The 17,442-nt window shown below is 41.6% G+C and overlaps 1 long non-coding RNA gene across 1 annotated transcript; it reads right to left on the bottom strand.

The window, feature by feature from the left end:
- Positions 1-1,472: 1,472 nt before the first annotated feature.
- Positions 1,473-13,405, bottom strand: LOC103471968 (uncharacterized). The gene is made up of 2 exons (XR_534773.2): positions 10,421-13,405; positions 1,473-2,404 (listed from the first exon to the last, which is right to left on the bottom strand). It is a non-coding gene; the product is annotated as an uncharacterized LOC103471968 (long non-coding RNA).
- Between the last annotated feature and the right edge of the window lie 4,037 nt (positions 13,406-17,442).

A 17,442-nucleotide genomic window follows, 5' to 3' on the forward strand; every position in this document is an offset into this window, starting at 1 on the left:
AATCTTCCTCCGGATGTGATTGAAATCTAATCAGTGGATGATCTTTATTTTATTTGCCCATCACTACGAGGAGAAAGATTCTTTGATCTGCCAAAACGGGAACTTAAATCAACTTTAGTTGTTTGTAGGTGAGTGCAGCTCATGTTTGCTCAGTTCCACATGATTCAAACTGAAACATGTTGCCCTGGGGTCTTTATTGACACTGCAACAGATTGAAAAAACTATCTGCTAGATTGTGTTTCTTTTGCTGTTTGAACTTTAGCTTAACAATCAAACGTATAGCTTCCGTAATTTCTTCCAGGCCTGCATTAAATTGGATAAAAAGGAGGGAGCTGTAAACATCCACCTCTTCGTGAATTGCTGTTTCTTTCTTTCTGTCTTTCTTTATTTTCGTACTTCAGTGTTCAAAAGATGTTTTGGCATTGAGGACAAAACAGAACAAAGGGCTTGAGGTGTTAAGTTGTCCCCGTCTTTAAAGGCACAGCTCTAAGCTTGCAGAGGGCTCCAGGGGGTCATCATACATTCATTTTCTAAAAATGTCTTATTTAACCGACCTCAGAGCAGAGTTCTGGCTCTGCCGTCTTTTTCTCCAGCCATGCTTTTGTAATGTGTGCAAAAGGAGGTTTTTCCTTTAACTTCACAGAAATACACAAATGTTGGAAGCAGATGGAAATACACTGAACACAAAATGTATGGAAATGTGTGTGTAGTTGATCTGCTTTAACAATGATTTCTTATAGTCAGTTTAGGGCTGAATCAATGAACCAGGATGAATCGATTATTCGTGAATCCATGTTTCTGTTAACCCTCATCCAGGTCCAATCCCTCCATTCAGCAACGTCTTTCATTTGTCTCCATCCTGCTGTCTCTTTCACTCTCTGCAGATGGAAAACCAACCAGTTAGAAATCTCTCTTCCTCTTAATCTCTTTCACACTGACTCTTTTCTCAGAACTGATGAACCAATCTCTCTCTGCCTTCATTCCAGACCAGCATCCATCACCTCACCTAGGGAGTCTCTCCTCTTCAGTAAATCCAGAAACCTGACCATATGATTCCAGTTCCCCAAACACTGCAGCCAGAACTCTTTGAATCATCCCAAGCATGCCGCAGCTTCATCCATAATACCTGGATCAACATTCCTGGTACCTATTCTCATCTTACTTCTAGTTACCTGAGAAGTTTGAGCCCCCCTCCTCCCCACACACACTGAGTCTGCTCCTGCTACGACTCCAACAGCAGAGCTCCACAGATCACTCCTCGTCATCGTCCTCTTCTTCAAATATCTTGCTTCATTAAACCTTTCAACTCAATTTATTTAACCAAACATCTTGTTGTACAACAGGACAGACAGCAGCAACCTCACCCCGAGAGAGGCCAAAAGAGTACAGAAAAGGGATGAATACGACACTTATGTAACCATAAAAAATATTTTATGGTTCTATTAATTTCATAAAAACAGCAACATACAAAAGAGTGTAACTCCTTACTTTATTTGTAGACACTGTTAGGAACCACTGAGGTATAACATGAACAGGCGGGAATGATTGGAGGGATCCCAGATGCTTCAGAAATGTCCTGGTGCATCCAGCAGCTGTTCTCCAGCACAACCTGTTTCTGCTCCAGAGTCGGGGCCTTTTCAGACGGGGCCTCAACCCACAGCACATCCCCAGGCCATACAGGTCAGCCAGGGCCCGGGTCTGCTGCAAGGCTAAGGGACGAAGGCAAAGAATGAGTCCACTGTTGAGTCTGAGACAGAGAGGTGAGGTCATGTTAGGCTAACAGTCCGGCAGACGCCAGGCGAGGTCAGACCCAGGCCATGGAGGACGGGGGTCTCAGGCCAGACCCCTTCAGCAGCAAAGTAACCCGTTATGATCTCAGTGATTAAAGTGGAGCCACAGGCAGGGCTCAAAGCGCTCCGGGCCAGGACCGGCGGTCCAGCTGTAGAGAGAGGCAGCTTGTTGGTCCGCCAAACTTAATAGACAGACGACTGGCAAACAGAAGGGAGACTTCACTCTCCTGACTAATTAATAACAGTAAAGCAGCTGATAGGAACTAAAAATGCGTTGGATTTTGCAGTCTAATCAAATGCAGTGTAACAGATGGGAGTTTGTCACACTGGAAGAAGCAGAGCTGGACCGGCTATCTGGGTGGCGTGCATTTACGGGCCGGCCTGAGGCTGTCACAACTCAACCAGAACAGGATATTATAAATAATTTCTGCCCACCACCATGACCCATTAGTTAATTTTCCTGTAGGACAATCAAAATAAATCTTTCAGCGTTCCTCGGCCCGCACCTTCATCTTTCTTTGAGTTTTTAGATTTTGTCATTTGAGCTGAACGGAGTTGGACAGAAGTGTGTGGCAACGGGAAAACCACAGAAGAACAAGAGTGGTTCAGAAAAGCTGCAAGGAAATAAAAAATCTAAAATCAGTCACGTCTATTAGGAAAGCACATTTCAGCAACAAAGTTCAAAGTGCTTTAAATCATTAAAACACAAAAATACAAAGTCACTAAAGACACTATACAGTCGAGAATTGAGAAAACCAATAAACATTATATTTTATCAAATGCCAGTGTTTGATATCAAATACATCGATAAATACTCAGTTATTATGGTTCAAAAGCAAAAGCAACTCTAAACTGGAGTTTAGAACCAGTAACTTTCTGGTTCTAAACACCAGTAAGACAGAAACTCTGATTATTGCTCCCAGTCACTTTCATCAAGATATCAGCTGGACTAATGCATCCTTCTGCCTGCTAGTAAAAAATCTAGAGGTCACATTTGATTCATCATTTAGGCTTCCACTCACACATTAAGGCTGTTTCCCGTTCTTGTTTCTTTCATTTAAGAAACATTTCTAAGATTAGAAAAATGGTCTCTAGAGTTGACCTGGCTCCCAGTTGATTTTAGAATTTGTTTCAAAGTTCTTGTGCTGACATTTAGAACATTACATGGCCAGGCTCCTGATTATCTTTGCCAGGTTGTAACTAAATATTCTGCTGCTCGTGGTCTTCATTCTCAAAGTCTGACATTCCTGGTTATTCCACGAACACAGTTAAAACCTAAAGGGGCCCGGGCCTTTCAGTTAGTGGCCCCAAGGCTGTGGAACAGCTGGCCCTTGCAGCTCTGTTTTGCTGACTGTGGAGGTTTTTAAAAAGAGACTAAAACATTTTTATTTTCCCAGGCTTTTATCTCTTGATTTTATTGTGTTTCTTATGTTGGTTTTATGTTTTGTATGGTTTTAAAGTTTTCTATTGTACAGCGCTTTGTGATTTTATGTCTGTGAAAAGCACTTTATAAATAAACCTTCCTTCCTTCCTTCCTTCCTTCCTTCCTTCCTTCCTTCCTTCCTTCCTTCCTTCCTTCCTTCCTTCCTTCCTTCCTTCCTTCCTTCCTTCCTTCCTTCCTTCCTTCCTTCCTTCCTTCCTTCCTTCCTTCCTTCCTTCCTTCCTTCCTTCCTTCCTTCCTGATTTAAAGGAACTCGGTGTTCTGGCTTTTTTTCAGATTTATCGAAGTTTGTTCCAGATTTGTGGTGCGTAAAAGCTGAAAGCTGCTTGTCCATGTTTGGTTCTGATTCTGATGCAGAGCAGAACCAGAACCAGAACCAGAAGACCTGAGAGCAGCAGCGTTCTGGATCAGCTGCAGCTTGAGGATTGATTTTTTAGTCAGACCTGTAAAGACACTGTTGCAGTAATCAGTGCTACTAAAGATAAACACATCATGGATCTTCAGGTGATAGAAGGCTGACTTTGTAACCATCTTTATGTGTCTCTGAAGGTTCAGGTCAGAGTTCATCACTACACCCAGATTTCAGTCTGGGTGTAGTGATGAGTTTCTCTCTTTAAAATTGAAGTGGAGTTTTGACTCTAGATTGTTTCTCTTTAGGTCCAAAGATAATAACTTCAGTTTTGTTTCTGTTCAGCTGGAGAAAGTTATGGCACATCCACACATTTATCTGATTAAAATGATTAGAGAACTTTAGGTTTTGATATTGACTTATCTATGCAAATCAATTGACTCTCATGTCTGTGTTGACTGTGTTGTTGAGTCTTTTTGCGTTTTTTTTCTCTTTCATTTCTAAGTCTGCAGGGTCACATTCATCGATGATATTTTACTCTTGTTCCTGTTCGAACACAGAGGAGCCTCAATGAGGTCACTACTACTGGAGGTTTTATTTGTTGTGCTGCTTGCACTTTTCACAGACCTTTTTTATTAAGTGGGCAACAATATGCAATGATTTCATTCCAGAATTTTTTTAAAGCCCTATCCACAGAACAAATAGGAGCAGACAGACTGAATCTGCAGGGAGAGGGGAAGAGTGACCCATCAGGAAATTAATTAAGGTGAAAAGAGGAGTGAAGCTCCTGCCTCTGTGTGTGTGGAGCTGAGCAGTTGTCTGAGTCACTGAAGTTGTGTCCAGGTGTCTGACCCTCAGCCCCTCCCAACCTGCAGCACTCAACAGCATAGGAAAGTGGAATGAGATGTCTATCACGCAGTCCAGCATCATCTCTTCTGTTTCATGCTGGCCAGAGCTTGATGGTAACACTCAGACATGATGGCGGCGGCTGACACCGTATTGCAGAGAATTACCCTCCTTTACGAAGAATTGAGAGAAGAGAGTCGGAGGGGGGAGGGGTCCTGGGGGGGAATGATTCCTTTTTGATAGATGCAATCTACCTGCCATTCAGTCTAGCACTAAGCATCACACTGATGCTGCATGGCTCCACACACATCCTCTGAAAGATCCCTTCTAATCTTGGCAGGACAGGGGAAAGCTGTGTTCCTTCTGAAAATGAAAAGCTGATTGTTCTCTCCCACATTGGTGAAGGTGTGTAAGGTTCTCTATTTTCACATGAACAGCAGACTGGATTGGAGACATCACTAGCTGCGTTTCCATTAACCAAAAAATTGAGCAAATTGAAATGACAGACATGAATTTGTTTAATGGAGAGAAGCCAATTAAAAAGAAACTCGTGCTTTTCGATAAAAAGATTTTGCAGTAGGATGAGGCGGTTTTTTTAGTCGTATCAAAATAGATGTATCTCGCAAAACTGCATTGGAAACACTTTTTTTACATCACGCAATCAACAGCCAGATGTTACTACTGGTGGAAACAAGAAGATGATGACAGGAAGTAGTAGGAGAATGATGGGAGGGGAGAAGGTATAGAAGACAGGAGGACATGCAGCAGAAGTCAAACTTCTGTGGTGCATAACTGCTGCTACACCTCACTACACCTCACCTTCTAGAGGAAACATGTGCCCTCAGAGTTTGCAGTAAGATGATACATATCTGCTATAAGTCTGCAGTGGAGAGTGAAATGTTTTCTGACACAGACCTCAGAAACCTCCGTCATGTTTCTACTCCAGCTAAAAGCCAATCAGTCATCCTTAAGGTTTAGTGGCCTTCACAGCAGATCCTCCTCCACTGCTACACAAGCATGAAGAAGCATTAAGAAGTCCATGCAGACATCCTGCATAGTGAACCTGCCAGGACACTTCTAAAGCTGATTGGTTGTTCTACCATTTTAGTTTACTTATGCAGATTGCAGTGGTCACTGTAAAGCTTTCAGTTCACACACAAAAGTCCAGGTTAGAGAGCCTGCCGGGTCTCACTTAGATTGAGTGTCAGCACTTTCAGGTGATCAGTTATTCGGCTGTTGCTGCGCGATCACTGGCTGTAGTTATGAGCTAATGCGCTGTGTCTGTGACTGCGTCGGGGTGCTGGAGGTGGGGGCTGTTTGTGTGCTTGTGTGTTTTGAGTTGATCCCACTGAAAGTCACCTCTGATAGCCATTATACACCCACACACAGAAATATCCCTCAATTTCTCTTACCCCCTACCAGCTCACTCCCCCACATTGCAGACTAAACAGACATGTTTGTTGCCATGTTCCTGTGATTTGCAGAGGATTTCGAGCCGAGCCACGGATCCATTAATATGGTGGTGAACGCTTCAAGGACTAGCCGGTGGTTCTTAAGCACAGCAGTATGTCTGTTGCTAGGAACGACTTTAGATTTGGAGTTTTGGGAAACAAAAGAGTTTGAGACTTCCCGTCAGATTCTTTAAAACACTTTTACTGAAGTCGTCTTCATGAAATGCGGTAGAGGCACATCTTCTTGTGTTTCCATACATCTGTGCATATGTGTGTCTCCTGGCTGTTTATGGTTCCATATCCCCATCTGGGGTTCAGGGTGATGTTTTTGCAAACAGTTATGAAGGTAGTCTGATATTTTCTTTGTATGTGTACAAATTGTATGAAGCTGTAAATCACCTTGGCGCCTGTTGCCGTGCTGCAGCCTTCCTCCTCAGCCTGTGTTCTGTGATAGATCTTGACAAGCTGCAGTCTGAATTATTGATCGTCTGATCTGAAAGTTTGATGCTTAGCCGCGGGGCTGGATTAACCTGCCAACAGCACCACCGGCTCCCCCTTTGAGGTAACTGCAACGCAGATGCACATATACAAATGCATATTCATGCCCACATATGCACACATCAGACACCAGTTGACATGGAAGACCTTCCTCTTGGCTGCTAAGAGCCACACACGCTGTGCAGCCTCCCACCTGCACTTCTAATCCTGGCTTTCATTCGCTGCATTTGTCTTCTGACCCTCCATGAGTTGTCTTTGGTGGGTGTGTCACAGAGGTGGATATTCAGACCCTTTATTGAAAATCTAGAATTCCTTCTGGGGTCATAAATCCTACAGCAGTGTGGTCAAGATTGCTGTCACAAAACATTATTGTTCTCTGAAACTGGGTTATGGTTACTGGGTTGTATTCTAATACTATAAAAGTGGTTCACAGCCTTAAAGTTACTGTCAGAAGTTATCTTTACGAAGTTGGACAAAAAGTTGAAACCAGACGTTTACATACTCAGAATAAAACACAGACACATTTTATCTCACTGTTTCAGGTATAATCAAACCAAACTTCTCCTGTCTTTAGCTCAGTTAACATCACCAAAATGAAGACAGAAAGATTTATGTCACAGATTTATTTATTGATGTTTTCCATATCAGAAATTCACAAACAGACTGATTACTGCTTCTTTTAACAAAAACAGAATGCCCAGAGAACAGCGTCATGACTTTTGGAACTTTGATAGGATAAGAAACACATTTAGGTTAATTGGAGGCACACCTAATTGGCCTATTTCAAGGCCTCAGCTGAAACACACTGTTTTCTGCTTGAGACAATTGGAATGTCCAAAGAAAGCTACAAAGCTCAGTGTCTTCCACTTTGACTGCAGGACTTTCAGTTGATGCTCAGCAGAAATGTTTATGGTGTCCATGAAGTATTTTCCTAACTGCATCAGGCAAGTCGTCATCTGATGCACAGGGACGTCTTTACACTACCTCCATTTTGGTTCCTGATGTTGTAGAAGAAGTAATTTTTGGTTCAGTTTTCTAGATTTATCTGTTCACATTTTTTTCTGTGAAACATAAAAAACATACACAACGTACTTCAGGAAAGTTTGCCTGTTTGGGATTGTTTTTTGGTAGAGCACATTAAAATTGTGCAGAGGGAATGATGTTTGGGAAGTTAAAGTTTCTAGGTGTAGTGCTACTTGATATGCTATTGGCTGCCATATGCTAAACAGTCAATCCGAGAGTGACATCTATTGCCTTTGATTGACTGTACTCCAAAAGGCGGGCATACGGAAGACAGTAGATGTTAGCTTCTTTGGTAATTCTAAGATGCTTTAGAGTTAACTATTGATATTTAGGAAATATAAAAATTCTGTCTTCCATGTTTACATTAATGATCAAACAGTTGAAATGGAAGAATACAAATATCTAGGTGTCACAATTTACAATAGACATTCGGACACTGCATGCAAGAAAGATCACCGATGTCCACCATTTTACTGTAAATTAAGACATTTTAACATGGACAGTAGTTTTATCAGAAGAAAACTACTACAAGAAAGCTCGGGTAATTTTAGCTGGACCTAACCGTCCCCTATTCACAGAGTTTTCTCTTTTACCTTCAAGAAAACAGAGTGGCTTCAAAAAGCTGCAAAAACAAACATTTTTAAGAATTTGTTTTGCATACTTCTTGTTCAGTTTGTTTGTTTATTTGGATCCCCAGTAGCCATTGCCGTAACAATGGCTACTCAACCTGTGTTTGTGTTGTGTTTGCCTGTCAGTAGCTATGATTTTATGTTTATACTGTGAATGTTTTTTCTGCTGGCTGCAATACAAATGTCGCCCTGGGAATATTAAAGATACCTTGACTTTGAGATCCTGACCTCTGTGGACTAGAAAATCCATCAAGAACAGAGATCTTCTAAACCAGTCACAGTTTGGTCCAATTTGGTCAAATGTATTTAATGTTTCTGCTTGCCAGAGATTAATAGAGATGTCGCATTTGCAAAATTGTGTTTAGCAGAATGTTTAGCAACATTAGCAGAATATAGACAAAGCTTTGTTTGTTTGTTTGCAATGAAAACTCATCTACTGGTCATATTGTTTTGCTTCTGTGGTGAACATTAGCAAAAAGTAGATGGTAGCTTTGGTGTCTTTGCTTTGAGCTGTGGAGTTCTGATGCAGGTAAAGCTAAGAACAAACACCAACATGAAGCTGCCGGTGTGCAGTGGAGCCTTCAAGGTCTTCCATGTTTGCTGCACTTTAGTCAAAACATCACTTAATCATCCGCGTTTCCCTTTATTTGCTTTCTTGACAGCCTCCTAAAAATTCCTGCTGGTAGTACTCTCCTGCTAAGACGTCCCTCCCTGTGCTGTTCCGTAACTACATGACAAATTGACAAATTGTCAATTTTTTTTGTCAATGTTCCGAGTGAGTGATTGCGATGAACTGAAGGTGTAATTATGAACATGTCCAGTATTTCTCAACACAGAAAACATTCCTTTTATGTGATGGGATGACAGATGACGGAGTGTTGTAGGTTTATCAGTAAAGCAAATACAGCCTTGTTGGGTAAAGCCAGTCCTGCTGGCTGTGTTGTTAGAATGCAAGTGTCTTTATTTATTGGCATTTCCTCCATCATCCTGAGCCTCTTCCTCTCTCTTCCATTTCCCTCCATCTCCTCCTGTGCGCTGCTCCTCTTATCTGTCACATTGTTGAAGTGAGTCCTGTGTCTCCTGATTTATTCATGATGCAACTTTTAATATCATTCACTGTGACACTGGAGTCTGCATCTCAAATTAAAATCCTTCAGGCAAAGTATGTGTTGGTGCTGGGTAAATGTTTGTGTGGCTCTATGAATGGAAAAGACGGAATCAACAATCTCTGCCGCTGATTTATATACCTTCCTTCACCTGATAACTTTATGCAGAACTGTTTAATCAGAGGAATATCAGAGGACTAGCCTGCTTTACAGAGGGTGTGCGACTCGCCTTCATGTCCCTCACTATGGTGATGTGGCATCTCAACAATTAGCCAAGTGTAATTGAGTAAGGTACATGATTATCAGCAGCAATTCCAGTGATGGAAAGGCACACTGCCATTCAAGAGTGTGTGGGTGTTAACTATGAGCGCGTGTCTCTGCGTTTTTAATGGTCGCCATAAGCTTTGATGGAACATTACCAGTTGTTCGTGAACATGTGTCAACATATGTGGGTGGAAAGGTGTGCTTCTGAAGAGCTTTATCGGTTTAATCTCGTGGGCGGGATTTTGTGCATGTTTATTAGGATATTTGCAGAATTTGTCACGAGTGTTTGAAAGTGACAACGAAGGGGAAAAGCCAAGTTAAAGGTAGCCATATTTTTTTTCCTTTATCTGTCAACATTACTTTTGTTCTGTGTGGAAGGACACTTTGCAGCTGATGATAACGATCTGTTTCCTGTTACTGTCCAACGATGTTGAGTTCAGACACATTTTCCATGTAAGAGCAGATTATTTCATTTTACTAAAACAAAGCAGCATAAAAAAAGTTATCTCCCCATTGATAGCATATCAGATAACTGGGATTATCCACCAGAGGTGTGCCATGCTGCATGTTTTGGTATCAAGCTAATACAACGTGAATATAGGGCCAGAATCTCTGATACCAATATTTGTTATCTAAATACAATACATTATCACACTTCTGACATTTAGATGTTTTTATGATGTTTTCTTTGGACTGTTTTGTCAAAATATAGAACATAATTTAAATAAAGTTCATAGGTGTCTGCAAAATACTTTAGCAACATATTACATTATATAGCAAATTTGTGCGCATTATTTTCTGAATTTCAAAAAGTACAAATCAAAATAGTAATTTAAGAGCAAATCAAAGCAACGTTTCCTATGGTAGAGTTAAGAACCTACAATACAATAAAGTAATTCTAAGACAGAATCTGAAATTAAAATATTGATTGTCTATCTGATACTTATAATCAGTATGATCAATATTTTAGAGTGGTTTACCCACCTTTATTATTAACAGCATTTATGGTTCAAGTTTACAAACCTCACTGAGTATAGTAGATCATTTCAGTTGCCAATATTACGTCCTGTTGCAAAGTCCTGTTTCTTGTCAAAAAGATGAGGCGCCGTTTGTAAAGTTACACAGTTTAGAATAAACAGCAAAAATTTGGTTTATTTTGTTTATCATATAGAAGAAACTTTCATTTTTCAAAGTCATATTTTCACCATTTTGTATTATTTTCAGAACTAAATATTTAACTAAATATTTATTTATATAGAAGTCAACATAACCCAGCTTTTATTTTGATATTCCACTTCCACTTATCGGCAAGTAAATTTGCGTCTTAGCTAAATATTTAGCCTGGACTTGTTTGGAAATTAAATGTTTAGTTTGAAAATTAAATATTTAGTTAGAAAAATAAAAATCTAATTTGGAGATTTAAACACTTAGTTGGAAACTAAATATTTAGCTTCTCAACTGAATTTTTGAATTGGAAAACTCTGGCATTTATAAATGTAGGAATATTATGGCAAAAATATGACTTTGAAAAATGAACATCCACATATTTTTCTCTATGACTGGCTAAATAAACCTAATTATTGCTTCTAATTTTTCACTGGGCAACTTTACAAGCGCCAACCCATAAGGAAGTCAGATCCCCTTTATCATCTGTAGCTAGGTCAGAAAGCTACAGTGAGCGCTAACAGGAAGAAGCAGTGTCGCTCCAGTGCTGGTCTCCTTCCACTGGCCTGCTGTTAATTTCAGGATTGATTTTTAAGATTTGCATCCTTGATGTTTATCAGATGTTACCAGGATGAAGTCTGATTTGGAGACATTCAAGGCACGTCCCACTGTGAGGACGCTCTGCTGCAGACCCAGAGCTTTAAGTCCCTCCTGGCCTGGAATGCCACGGGATTCCCCTGAATGAGCTGGGGAGGAACGTCTGGGACCTGTTACCACCCTGACCGCATCTCACATACGTGGGAGACGATGGACCAATGAAGAGAGAGATTATTAATATGTCATCAACTCACAACCAATGTTATTTCAAGTCACTTTGCCATACAAACACATCTAAGTCATATCCTGTTGAGTCAAATCAATGCAAAACAAACTCACATTTACAGATTCAATATATTTCAAAACAAGTAATACAGCAGTGGTGGAGAAAGTACTCAAAAAATGTACTTAAGTAAAAGTACAAATACACAGACAAAAATGTACTCAAGTAAAAGTAAAACTACCACATTAGCATTTGTACTTAAGTAAAAGTAAAAAAGTACTGGCTTTTAAAAATACTTAAGTATTAAAAGTAAAAGTGCTTGCTGAATGGATTACCTAATCGCTAATATCATTAAGTGTCCCGATCATATTTAATTTTAATACATTAGAAAACAACCTGCTGAATACTATTAATCAATCATTAATCATTTTGTCTAGATTAATGTCAAGTTGTCAAAACAAAGACATTTTCAATAATATCAACTTTGTATTAAAAGTGTCATGATTTACTGAATGACGCTTTATGACAACAGTCATAAATATTTATGAAGACATATTCATGTCCATGACAGATGTTTATGACGGTGTCATGTCAGTCTTATTCACCTGCCTTCAAATAAAGTGTTACCGGCTGGGTTTATGTAGCATTTGATTTTAACAAAATATTTATACCTGTATTTCATAAAAATAATGGTAGACTTTCGGCATTTATTTTGAAGTATGTTGATCCTGTTTACAACTATGATTTTCATGTTCAAAAGCAATTTTTTATGTTTCATCTTATAGTAATAACTTAACAAAACTGTTTATTTGACTTCAAAGACTAGAGTCAAAATGGCTTACATTTAATTTATACGTTGAAAATTTGTATAGTAAAATGCAATAAATTAGTTGTGATGTACAGAAGATAAACATTAGCAAGCTCAAGAATATGTTTAGCTCTTAATGTATAATAGTAAAGGTTAGTTATAAAGACTAGATGACGTCAATTTATGGTCTTAAAATTGCAAAATAAAGTCTGCAAATTGATTGTAGAATGGTTTCATTTTTACATCACTTTGCATGAGCTACTTTCAAACTAAGTGTTTTGTGTTCTACAACTACATTTCCTGTGGACTTAGAATTTAATTTTGTTTCAAAATTATGTTAAGAATATATTAAATACATTAACTTTAATATATTTTACACTATAATTAACATATGGTATAGAATACAGACTTCAATGGTTTGGAGGACAAAAGTATTTGGAAATGTCCAAGATTTTTTAAAAAAGTTTGTGAATGCATCACAAAAGACAGAGTAAAAAGAGAATTTCAGTTTTGGGTTAACAAAATATTGGTAAATTTGACATAAAAACTGTTAAAATATGGAAAAATTTTTGATGGAAATTCTGAAAAAATAAATAAAAATAAAAAATACAGAAAATGTCCTGGTAATTCTCTGCCATGATATTTTCAGTGTTTTTTATGGAATTTCAGCAGAATTTTTCCATAATTTAACAGTTTTTTCCCCCATAATTTAACATAAACAAACTGTTAAATTATGGCCCACCACCACTTCAGGTGACATTTCCCATATTCTCAAACTCAAAGCTTGACATGTATGGGGCAACGTCAGAGTTCATCTACTGACTGACTACATAAACTAAAAGCTGGATCACAGATATTTTTAATAAGCGTATTTGTGAGCCTGCCTCTTTTTATTAAATTGAAATTAATTTTAGATTTTTGTATGACATTTTCTCAGATTAACTTAGAAAACGAGTTATTATTACAGGTTAGTTTTCTAAACAACAAAAAAGTATCTGTTAGGGAAGCTCAAAAATGAAAAATGGGACTGATATTGATATCCGATAGTAACACTGCTGTTATGCTAGATTTACCAATATGTGATTTTGTCAGTTTTTTTTATATGATTACTCGATTAATCGTAAGAATAATCGATAGATTACGCGATTGCTAAATTTTTTGTTTACAATAGCCCTAATTATATAAATGAAATAGCATTTATAGGTGGATGGGGGGATTAATTCTCTCCTTCACCCCCCTCCTTCTACAGCCAGACCTCCTCCCCCTTCTTGCAATTCGCTGTCCGGCCGCCCCCCCCACCCAGCACTCAACGGTACGCTAGACCGGCCCCACCCTCTTTGACCCCTCACATTTACCTCTACATTGAGGGGAGGCTAGTGTACCTCTCATGGTACACTAGCCCCCCGAATGTCTCTCCTTCGCCCCCTCCTTCTACAGCCAGACCTCCTCCCCCTTCTTGCAATTCGCTGTCCGGCCGCCCCCCCCCAGCACTCAATGGTACGCTAGACCGGCCCCACCCTCTTTGACCCCTCACATCTACCTCTACATTGAGGGGGGACTAGTGTACATCTCACGGTACACTAGCCCCCCGAATGTCTCTCCTTTGCCCCCCTCTTTCTACATACAGCCAGACCTCCTCCCCCTTCTTGCAATTCGCCGTCCGGCCGCCCCCCCCACCCAGCACTCAATGGTACGCTAGACCGGCCCCACCCTCTTGGACCCCTCACATATACCTCTACATGGAGGGGAGGCTAGTGTACCTCTCATGGTACACTAGCCCCCCGAATGTCTCTCCTTCGCCCCCTCCTTCTACAGCCAGACCTCCTCCCCCTTCTTGCAATACGCTGTCCGGCCGCCCCCCCCCCAGCACTCAATGGTACGCTAGACCGGCCCCACCCTCTTTGACCCCTCACATCTACCTCTACATTGAGGGGGGACTAGTGTACCTCTCATGGTACACTAGCCCCCCGAATGTCTCTCCTTCGCCCCCCTTTCTACATACAGCCAGACCTCCTCTCCTTTCTTGCAATTCGCCGTCTGTCTGCCCCCCCAGCACTTAATGGTTCGCTAGACTGGCCCCACCCTCTTCGACCCCTCACATCTACCTCTACATTGAGGGGGGACTAGTGTACCTCTCATGGTACACTAACCCCCCCAATGTCTCTCCTTCGCCCCCTCCTTCTACAGCCAAACCTCCTCCCCCTTCTTGCAATTTGCCATCCATCCGCCCCCCCAGCACTCAACGGTATGCTAGACTGGCCCCACCCTCTTTGACCCGTCACATCTACCTCTACATTGAGGGGGGGCTAGTGTTCCTCTCATGGTACACTAGCCCCCCCTCAATGTCTCTCCTTCGTTCAATCCTTCGCTTCCCCCACCCCCCACCTCTCTAACGATACGTCAGCCCCCCACCTTCACTCCTTCTTCGAACCCCTTCTAGCCTCCCAGTGGGCCATCGTTCCCTCGGCCTCCAATTCTGATTCTTCGGGTCAATCTATCCGTCTTGCTCTCACTGTAACAACGGATGACTAAAGGTTTCCGGTATTCTCAGATTGAAAACTTGCAAGCAATCTTTAAGGCCATAATCATCTGCTCTGGTAAGTTGCGAAGTTCTGATGAGGTACAGTTTTGACACTTCTGACAAGGTGTCACTACGTTGGTGAGATAAGGCATGAGGACTCAGATTTCTGTCGTGAGTCGGAGACAGGTCCTGACTCAGAGACAGGTCATAACTCTGAGGCAGGTCCCGACTCTGAGGCAGGTCCCGTCTCAGAGGCCGGTCCCGTCTCAGAGGCCGGTCCCGTCTCAGAGGTCGGTCCTGACGCTGAGGCGGGTCCTGACTCTGAGGCGAGTCCTGACTCAGAGACGGGTCCTGACTCGGGGACGGGTCCCATCTCAGAGGCAGGTCCCATCTCAGAGGCAGGTCCCATCTCAGAGGCAGGTCCAGTCTCAGAGTTCTGTCCCGTCTCAGAGTTCTGTCCTGACTCGGTGACAGGCCCTGACTCTGAGGCGGGTCCTGACACTGAGGCTGGTCCTGACTCTGAGGCGGGTCCTGACGCTGAGGCAGATCCTGACTCGGGGACGGGTCCTGACTCGGGGACGGGTCCTGACTCTGAGGCGGGTCCTGACGCTGAGACGGGTCCTAACGCTGAGGCAGGTCCTAACGCTGAGGCGGATCCTGACTCGGAGACGGGTCCTGACTCGGGGACGGGTCCTGACTCTGAGACGGGTCCCGTCTCAGAGGTCTGTCCTGACTCGGAGACGGGATCTGACTCGGAGATGGGTCCTAAATCTGAGGCGGGCCCTGACTCTGAGTTCGGCCCTGACTCCTCCAAGTCAGTACCAACCTCTGAGTTGACCAAATTTAGAGGCCCAGCTAAGTGTGGACTAAACACAACATTTGAGCCACTCTTGGTGGGCTCTTGCCTCTCTTCTTCGTCTGGATTGTCTCCACAACCCGCAGCCTTTTTGATGAGGCCCCATGCCTTTTGAAGAAAGGTGTCTTTGAGATTGATTTTTCGTGGTCGTGCAAGGGTTCTTTTAAAGCATTCCACAACCTTGTAAATCACTATCGGGTTGTTGCTTTTGATCATTTTGAAGAGCAGTTCTCTAACTGCGTCTTCATTGCCCCAGAGAAGTTGCAGGATGTCTCTGCAGGCTTTTTTTTCCATTTTGTCATAAAAGACAAAATCTATATCCTTGACTTCTTTCCATATTTTTGGAGCAAGCTTTCTCTGGACCGGTTCGGTGTCCTTCCTTTTGTAATGCCCATAGCTAGATCTGTAACTGGACTTGTAAATCAATCTCCAAAGAATATTTTGAACCATAACTCTCCTTTCTTCTTCTGTTCCATGTCTGAATCCCATCCTGTTTGCGTCCCTCAAAAATTGTTCAGGGTCCATGGTTCCCTGAGTATAATCTTCACTCAGGCAGTTTTCATCTGCGTACAAGTCTTCAGTTGGAAAAAAAGTCTTTCGGATCTTTCTTTTGGTAGACGCTAACATTTTCTTTGGAGGAACAGGATTCTCCAGGTGCTTTTTGAATTTTTCCACGATGACTTGGTGTCCTTCTGGGTGCTCAAGGAGTGCGATTAAATGCAGTCCACTGGCAAAGTGGAATGCATCTCTCGCAAGACTCTGGAAAATCCTTTCACCAAGCTCTTCTGAAACCTCCGAGAGTACGTTCACATTTATATCTCCAGTTTTTCTCAAAAGCAAGATCAAAATTTTGCTATGTTGTTCCTCAAAGACTTGTCGGACAAGATGCAGAGTTGGTCCATCTGCAGCCTTTTCAATCACTTCCCACAAAAGTTCACTGAGAAAGTTTCTCTTTTTGTAATCTGGGCTTCTTTGACCAGGATGGACTTTGCTGGACAATGTCTTTTTCACTTTAGTCCAAAAAGAAACCTTAGGTTTCACATCCATTTCTCTCTGTGGGCTTTCGTCGTTCATCTTTATTGTGCTGAGCTAAAACGTCCAAATGAATCTCGAGTTGACTGACTTGTTAACGGATTTGTGGTAACTGATCAGAGAATTAACTGATCAATTGGTGATGTCATGGACTCTATGACATCATAAAGTAATCCTCATTAGGGCCTCATGACACATACATCATTTGACATCATGCTGATGACATCATTGTCAGCAGCATGGCAACTGTTGCTAAGGGTAAAAATAGCACGCAGTGAAAAAAAAAAAATCTGTGGCCACTAACTGCATTATTCCCGCAAGTCTGAACTGGCAGTGATTTGCGCAGCTTAACAGGAGGGGCCAGGGAACCATTGGCCCCTCCACTTACCACCCACCCATTTTTATTTGTTATTTGGGTTCCATCTCCTAACAGGCATAGAGCAAATGTCAGTGGAACCACAACATGACCTGGGCCGGTCTATGAGTCAAACAAACCTCTTGTGATGCCCACTGGTGTGTGAAAAAAAAGTAAAAAAAGGAGCATTTTAATGTTTATGGGGTTATGATGATAATAATCATAATAATAATAATAATTTACTTGTTAACAGGGGTTAAAGATGATGGGTGCAGTAACAGTGTTTCACCGGTATGTGGTGCATGGGAACTCTGAGCTGCCAGTTGCTCTGCAGTTTCTCATAAGCTGAGAGAAATTGGAGTAACAGACTGCGTCTCCCGTGTGCTAATTTACTTGAGGTGAGAATAACCCTCAAGTTTATTTTAACCAGTGGTGGAGAAAGTACTCAAAAATGTACTTAAGTAAAAGTACAAATACACAGACAAAAAT

The sequence above is a fragment of the Poecilia reticulata genome, chromosome 11 (genome assembly GCF_904066995.2).
Source record: "Poecilia reticulata chromosome 11, P_reticulata-male-v2, whole genome shotgun sequence".
Taxonomy (NCBI): domain Eukaryota; kingdom Metazoa; phylum Chordata; class Actinopteri; order Cyprinodontiformes; family Poeciliidae; genus Poecilia; species Poecilia reticulata.